The following is an 8,509-nucleotide window of genomic DNA, read 5'->3' as shown; positions in this document are numbered from 1 at the left end:
AGCATAATGACTGAAGCAAGAAATAGACCAAATGTGAAGTGTTGGTTTATATTCTGAGCATATTAGGAGAAAGGCAAACTGGAATCTATTCTGGGGAAAATAGCCAGGACGTGCAGTCTTGTTGCTTTTGCCCCCTGCTTGTCTCTCCAAAGAGACCACCTCCTCTTTTTTCAATCCTAATGACCAAGAGCTTATATTATTGAGAAGTAATGGTTCTGAGATATGGCAATTTTTAGTCAAGGAAACAGTTCTTCCAAGTGTGATTAGTTTGTGGTAATTAGCTGGTGTTACTATGTTGAAATGATTTGAACTGTTTTAGTAAACTATGCAGGGCTACTGAGCAATGCAAACACAGTTTTATGATTGTAAGTAAACTTTAAAAAATTACTCCTGGATATATATCCAGAGTCAATGTGGATAGCCTTGCTAAAGAGATGAAGATTGTGTTAGTATATGTAAAAATCTCAAAGAAACCAAAGACATCTTTAAAGAAACATATATATATTATTTTCTCTTGAGACAGGATCTCACTCTGTCCCCCAGGCTGGAGTGCAGTGGCATGATCATGGCTCACTGCAGCCTTAAGCTCCTGGGCTCAAGCAATTCTTCTACTTCAGTCTTCTGAGTAGCTGGGACTACAGGCACGTGCCAACACGATCGGGTAATTTTTTTGTTTTGTTTTGTTTTGTTTTGTTGTATTTTTTGTAGGGACGACATTTTACCATGTTGCCCATGCTGGTCTTGAACTCCTGAGCCCAAGCAATCCACCTGCCTCAGCCTCCCAAAGTGCTGAGATTACAGGTGTGAGCTACCACATCTGGCCAAGAAACCATATTTTTTTAAAAATCTGGAAATATAGTCACCTATATATTGAGAAGAAGCTTACCAAGATGAGGTTTTATTTATTTAATTTATTTATTTATTGTTTTTGAGATGAGGTCTCACTCTGTCACCCAGGCTGGGGTACAGAGGCATTATCACAGGTCACTGCAGCCTCAACCTCCCAGGCTCAAGCCATTCTTCCAACTCAGCCTCCTAAGTAGCTGGGAATGCAGGCAAGCACCACCATGCCCAGTTACTTTTTAAATTATTATTATTTTTTTTGTAGAGACAGGGTCTCACTATGTTGCCCAGGCTGGTCTTGAATGTCTAGGCTCAAGCAATCCTCCTGCCTCGGCCTCCCAGAGTGCTGGGATTACAGGTGTGAGCCACCATGCCCAGCCCCAACAGTTGTATATACGAGTTACAGTTAATCTAAAATTTCACCAACTCTGTAGACTCAGGCTTCTTAACTTTTGGCAATCCAGTGGGTGTAAAATATAATTCCTTATGGTCTTATTTTGCTAATTACTAGTGAGTTTGAGGAACTTTCCCATGTCTTTTCACCATTCATATTTTTCTCTTTTGTGAGATGCCTGCTCATACGTCCTGTCCAGAACTATATTGCATCATGTGTGTTTTACTGATTTACTGTTTTATGGATTACTAATTTTTTGGACTTTGAATATTCTGGATACTAAGGCTTCAATGATTATAAGTGTAGCAAATAGCTTCTTTATTTCTCTATAATGCCTTTTAAAGAATAAAGGTTCTTTTTTTTTTTTCTCTTTTTTTGAGACAGAGTCTCACTCTGTCACCCAGGGTGCAGTGCAGTGGTGTGATCTTGGCTCACTGCAACCTCCACCTCCTGGGTTCAAGTGATTCTTGTGCCTCAGCCTCCTGAGTAGCTGGGATTACAGGCATGCGCCACCATACTCAGTTAGTTTTTGTATTTTTTAGTAGTGATGGGGTTTCACCATGTTGGCCAGGCTGATCTCAAACTCCTGGCCTCAAGTGATCCGCCCATCTCCACCTCACAAGTGCTGGGATTACAGGCATGAGCCACCACGCCTGGCTAAAAGTTCTTAATTTTAATGTAGCTGAATTTATCTGTGCCTTTCAATCTTGTTTAAGAAATACTTCCCTACCTTAAGGTTATAAAAATATTATCCTATAATGTTCTCTAAGATAATTCAAGTTTTGTATATAATACAGCAGAGACTGCTTCTTCTGTGTATGGTATATAAGTATGTGATTTTCTTTTTTTTTTCATAACCTATTGTCCCAACACCATTTACTGAATAGTTCACCATTTTTGTCATAAATCAAGTGTCCAAATAAGTGTGGGCCTTTTTTTTCAGGCTCTCGATTTTGTTCAGATGATTACTTTGTCTATCTGAACTGATACTAAGCTGTGTTAAGTACTATGTCATCTATGATAAGTCTTGCTATCCGACAGGGCATGTCCTCACTCGTTTTTTTTTTGTTGTTGTTGTTCTTCAGGGCTATTTTAATTATTTTGGGGTCTTTTATCTGTTATATAAATTTTAGAGTCAGCTTAAGTTACCCAAATATTCCTTTTGGGATTTTTATAGGAAAAGCATTGAGTCTGTAGGTAAATGTGGGGGATGTTGTGAAGTGTAGTGTGTAATTGTATAATTATATACATTGTATAGTGCTAAGTGTTCTCTTATCAATGCAGTGTGTTTCTCCATTGTAGTCTTCTTCATATCTTTTATTTCTGGGTACTTATATTTATTATTGCTATTGTAAGTTTTATCTTTTGAAATTTTGAAATCATTTTATACTCCTAAAGGTGTAAAAATAGCGTAAAGAATTCCCAAATATCCCCTTCACTGAGATTCTCCAAATGTTAACATTTTATCTTATTTGCTTCTCTCTTTCTTTAAATATATGTGTGTATACACATATATTTATTTATGTATTTTTTTCTTAAATGTTTGAAGTTAAGTTACAGATTTATTGTACTCTTAAGTACTTTACCTCTAAATACTTCACAATGCATTTCCTAAAATTAGATAGTTTTTCTGGGTATGCAATTTAAGATTGACAGAATTTTTTCTCAACACTTTGAAGATATTATTCCATTATCTTCTGCCTTCCCACATTGTGAAAAAGTCTGTTGTCACTCTAATTGTCATTCCATTATCAATAATCTATTTTATCTCAGCAGTTGCATCCTGTGTGTGTGAGGGGAATGGTAGGGAGAGGCACTGGTGTTTTGTATTTCACAGAAATATGTTTCATTGTAGATTTCTTTCTATTTGTTCTCCTTGGTATTCATTTTCCATCTGTATCTGTGGATCAATGTCATACACTGCTTCTGGAAAATTCTCAGCCATAATAGCTTCAAATTTATTTTTGAGACAGAGTCTCACCCTGTCGCCCAGGCTGGAGTGCAGTGGCACGATCTCGGCTCACTGCAACCTCCACCTCCCAGGTTCAAGCAATTCTCCTGCCTCAGCCTCCTGAGTAGCTGGGATTACAGGTGCCCGCCACCATGCCCAGCTAATTTTTGTGTTTTTAGTAAAGACAGGGTTTCTCCATGTTGGTCAGGCTAGTCTCGAACCCCTGACCTCATGATCCACCTGCCTCGGCCTCCCAAAGTGCTGGGATTACAGGCGTGAGCCACCGCGCTTGGCAAATAGCTTCAAATATTGCCACTTCTCAGTCTTATCTGTTCTCTCCTTCTGGATTTGAATGAGATATACACACTTCTATCTCTTAATCTCTATTTCATACTATCCATTTGGGAGTGAGAGGGCTAATTTTTATCCATATATTCAAATTTTTATCCATATATCTAATTTTTATCCATATATTCAAATTTTTACTTCAACAATTTTTAAAAACTAAAAATTCACTTTGGCTTCTTCAAAAGTCTGGCCATTTTTTTTTTTTTTTTTTTGAGACGGAGTCTCGCTCTGTCGCCCAGGCTGGAGTGCAGAGGCGCAATCTCGGCTCACTGCAAGCTCCACCTCCCGGGTTCACGCCATTCTCCTGCCTCAGCCTCTCCGAGTAGCTGGGACTACAGGTGCCCGCCACCACGCCCGGCTAATTTTTTTGTATTTTTAGTAGAGACGGGGTTTCACCGTGGTCTCGATCTCCTGACCTCGTGATCCACCCGCCTCGGCCTCCCAAAGTGCTGGGATTACAAGCGTGAGCCACCGTGCCCGGCCTAAGTCTGGCCATTTTGGATAATCTTTTATTCCTCATATTTGTGTTTCTGTAATTTATTGCTTTATGACTCCTATTTATTTCTTCTTGTTTGTTTGTTTTCTTTTTCTTCCACATCAGATGGGTAACGTACTGACATCATAACAAGGTTTGAGGGAGGCACATCTCACGCATCAGCATGAAAACCCAATCATCGCATTTATGAACTACAAAAAAGATCTCCTATTTATTTAAAACATCTTATACATAATTAAAATAATTAAGGGTGTCCAAATGTGCTGTTTGTGATTTCAGCTGGCTCTCACTTAAAAGAAACTCATTAACACGTATGCTTGGCAGTCAGATTTCGTTAACCTTAACTTGTAGAAAATCCATCGAATGAAACTGTGAGTGGAATAGCTTCTGCTGGGAGTCACTTTTGTTCCCTTTCTTTAATCAGGAAAGCTCAGCTTCAGCTTTTATTTTTTTTTTTTCTATTGACCCAAAATTTGAACTCTACATTGCAGAGCTGATATCACATATGCCGGCAGGACAAGCTGACTTTCTAAGCATCTTAGGGCTTCTATTCTGGTGTCAGTTCAAGGTTTAGACCTACTGCCAGAGGTTTACCTTATTTCCTGGAAGCCCAGCAATAAATGTTTTGTTTTGTTCAGGATCTCATTATTTAGTAGTAGGGAATTCCTTTAGACTGTTTTGTCTACCATGTCAGTTTTGTTTTTTTTCTTTCTTCAGGTCAGGAAGACTTTTTTCCCCACTTTTTCTTCGTTTTTTTGTTTTCTTCTTCTTCTTTATTATTATTTTTTGAGACAATTTCACTCTTGTTGCCCAGGCTGGAGTGCAATGGTGCGATCTCGGCTCACTGCAACCTCCGGCTCCCAGGTTCAAGTGATTCTCTTGCCTCAGCCTCCTGAGTAGCTGGGACTACAGGCATGTGCCACCACCCCCAGCTAATTTTGTATTTTTAGTAGAAATGGGGTTTCTCCATGTTGGTCAGGCTGGTCTCAAACTCTCGACTTCAGGTGATCCACCCACCTCGGACTCCCAAAGTGCTGGGATTACAGGCGTGAGCCACTGAGCTCGGTCTGGTTATTAGTTCTTACGTTAAATGGTCAAACTTATGTTAAAGGTATTATGGTCAGAATGGCATGTATTGGTTCGACAGCTGTCAAGTAGATCTGTAAATAGAATAGAGATTGCATAGATCTGTAAATAGAATAGAGATTGCATAAACATATGTAGGTATTTGTTAGGACTTAATATATGACAAAGATGGCACTGTGATCATTGATAAAGTATGGTTTATGTAATAAATAGTGTAACATAATTGGTTATGTATGTGAAAGTAAGAGGTTTCCTTCCTCATACCATATAGATAGGTAAGTTTTATCTTTAAAATTCACTTAAAATGTAAAAACAAACCTATACAGATATATGAAAAAATGTAGAAAAGTATTTTTATAGCTTCATGGTGGAGTTGACCTTAAGCAATGTGGGAAATTCAGAAACAACAACTGAATGTTGGCAGAATTGACTACTATCTCATGTTTAAAAATTTATCCTATACGAAAAAGTCAGTTAACCATGACCAAAGAGTCCAGTCTTAAGGATGGATGAGAATAGGCTGGGCGCGGTGGCTCATGCCTGTAATCCCGGCACTTTGGGAGGCCGAGGTGAGCGGATCACAAGGTCAGGAGATTGAGACCATCCTGGCTAACACAGTGAAACCCCGTCTCTACTAAAAATACAAAAAATTAGCCGGGCATGGTGGCCGGCGCTTGTGATCCCAGCTACTCGGGAGGCTGAGGCAGGAGAATGGCGTGAACCCGGGAGGCGGAGCTTGCAGTGAGCCGAGATGGCGCCACTGCACTCCAGCCTGGGCAACAGGGCGAGACTGCATCTCAAAAAAAAAAAAAAAAAAAAAAAAAGAAGATGAATGAGAATAATGATTTGGATTCTGTTTAAGTCTGCTTAAACTAATAGTTACCTTGAAGGTCTATATAAGATAAAAATGCGAGTAGGTAGATGTGGTTTCCCATTGCCTCCTTTGTCTTTTTATGGAAAAGTCTCCAAAGGTCAGAGATGCTAACAATCAGTTGTTAGCATAGATATAGAATGAGATGTCTGCCTGGTGAGAGAATCACAACAATGTAGGATTGAGGTCTTTTATATCCTCAAGAAGGTCAGCTCCCAAAATTATACTTACTATTGTAAAAAGTAACCATCCTTGGAAAGGCACATCATCCCTGAACCAAATGGCTGCATTCTAGAACATGTAATTCTTGCTGTATTTTCATTGAAACAATCTTTCCTCATCTGTTCTCGTGCGGAAGAATTTTTTTTTTTTAATTTTCCTTACTTCGGGGCTTTCCATGGGCTACCCTCCCTTGGCCTAGCCAGCCAGTACATAATACACAAAAAATCCTGGCATAGTGACTGGTATACAATAAATGTTTGGTAACTTTTAGCATTATAATTAGACTTGTTACAGACAACATGCACTACTTTTGTAATTAGAAAAAAAGCTCCCTAAATAGAAAAATAGAGGAAAGAAATACTAAAAAATGTTTAATATGTTTGCACATTGACACTGTAATTCCAGTTCTAAAAATTTTTCTTCAGAAAGAATCACACAAGTACACAAAGATGTGCATAAAAGGTTGATTGTATCAGCATTGTTTGCTATAGGAAAAATTATAAACAGCCTAAAAGTTCAGGCATTGGTTAAATAATGTATAATATATTAATTATAGAGAATACAACATAATCTTATATATACACATTAAATGTGATATACTAAAGTAAAAAATATACATGCAGAACATTACTTTAATCATTTAATCAATGAATATTTATTGAATGATTACTATGCATTAGACACTGCCAAAAATTAGGGATATAGTGTTAGAGAAAACAGACAAACCCTCATGAAGCTTATGTATACATATCAACAGCAGTGGTGGCCTTTGCTTTGTAGAATTGGGCTGGAAGGAAAGTGGATTTTGTAAATTTTTACTCTTTCTTCTTTTTTTTGAGATGGAGTCCCACTCTGTCACCCAGGCTGGAGTGCAGTGGTGTGACCTCAGCTCACTGCAACCTCTGCCTCCCCGGTTCAAGCGATTCTTCTGCCTCAGTCTCCTGAGTAGCTGGGACTACAGGTGTGCGCCACCACGCCCAGCTAATTTTTGTATTTTTAGTAGAGACTGGGTTTCACCATATTGGCCAGGCTGGTCTTGAACTCCTGAGCTTGTGGTCCGCCTGCGTTGGCCTTCCAAAGTGCTTGGATTACAGGTGTGAACCACTGCGCCTGGCCATTTTTACTCTTTTTACTTTTTATTCTTAGCTTATACAACATTGTATTGTAAGACATTTTCTAGAATGATTGTATAATTTAAAACCCAACAGATTTTTTTTTTTTGAAACAGAGTTTTGCTCTGTGGCCCAGGCTGGACGGCAGTGGCATGATCTCTGCTCACTGCAACCTCTGCCTCCTGGGTTCAAGCAATTCTCCTGCCTCAGCCTCCCGAGTAGCTGGGACTACAGGAACGAGCCACCATGCCTGGCTAATTTTTGTATTTTTATTAGAGATGGGGTTTCACCATGTTGGCCAGGCTTGTCCCAAACTCCTGACCTCAAGTGATCCGCCTGCCTTGGCCTCTCAAAGTGCTGGGATTATAGGCATGAGCCACGGTGCCTGGCCCCAGTAGACATATTTTTTAAAATTTTAGTTATTTCTGTCTAAGTCTGTCTGTGCTGCTATAACAGAATACTAAAAATGAGTAATTGATAAAGACTGTAAATTTATTTCTTTCAGTTCCGAAGGTGGGAAAGTTCAAGATCAAGGCACCAGCATTGGTATCGTGTGAGGGCTGCTGTCTGCTCCTAAGACGTCACCATGTTGCTGTGTTCTCAAGTGGTGGAAGGCGGAAGAGCAAGAGAACAAAAAGGACCTAAGCTAGTTCCCTCCATTCGTGAGGGCAGATCCCCCAGGACCTAATCACTTCCCAAGAGGTCCCAGCTCTTAATAGCACCACTATGTTTGAACATGCATTTTTGAGAGGACCCACATTCAAACCACAGCAATTCCTATCTAGTGGATTAAGATATCTATCTCACAGTTTGAGAATTCTCATTAAAGAGGCTAGTTATTGTAAATGATGTTGTACCACACTTGAGTTCAAAGCTTTCTTAAAACAACCTTGTGAAGCCCATGGTGGGTCATGTGATAGCAGAGGTACACAATTGCTGCAAAAGAGACTGGTATGGTTTGGATCTGTGTCTCCACCAAATCTTGTTTCGACTTGTAGTTCCCAGTGTTGGAGGTGGGAGCTTGTTGGAGGTGGTTGGATCGTGGGGGTAGAGTTCTCATGAATGGGTTAGCACCATCCCCTGGTGCTGTTCTTGTGATAGCAAGTGAGTTATTGTGAGATCTGGTTGTTTAAAAATGTGGAGCACCTCCTCACTCTCTCTGTTCTTCCTGCTCAGCCATGTGGGG

The 8,509-nt window shown here is 39.6% G+C and overlaps 1 non-coding gene across 1 annotated transcript; it reads right to left on the bottom strand.

Moving 5' to 3' along the window:
- Positions 1-4,131: 4,131 nt before the first annotated feature.
- LOC115836830 lies at positions 4,132-4,236 on the bottom strand. The gene has a single exon (XR_004031837.1). It is a non-coding gene; the product is annotated as a small nucleolar RNA U13 (small nucleolar RNA).
- Positions 4,237-8,509: the final 4,273 nt, after the last annotated feature.

This window comes from Nomascus leucogenys, chromosome 9, assembly GCF_006542625.1.
Source record: "Nomascus leucogenys isolate Asia chromosome 9, Asia_NLE_v1, whole genome shotgun sequence".
Lineage (NCBI taxonomy): Eukaryota > Metazoa > Chordata > Mammalia > Primates > Hylobatidae > Nomascus > Nomascus leucogenys.
The sequence above is the reverse complement of the archived record's forward strand: the minus strand, read 5'-3'. Positions and strand labels throughout refer to the sequence as shown.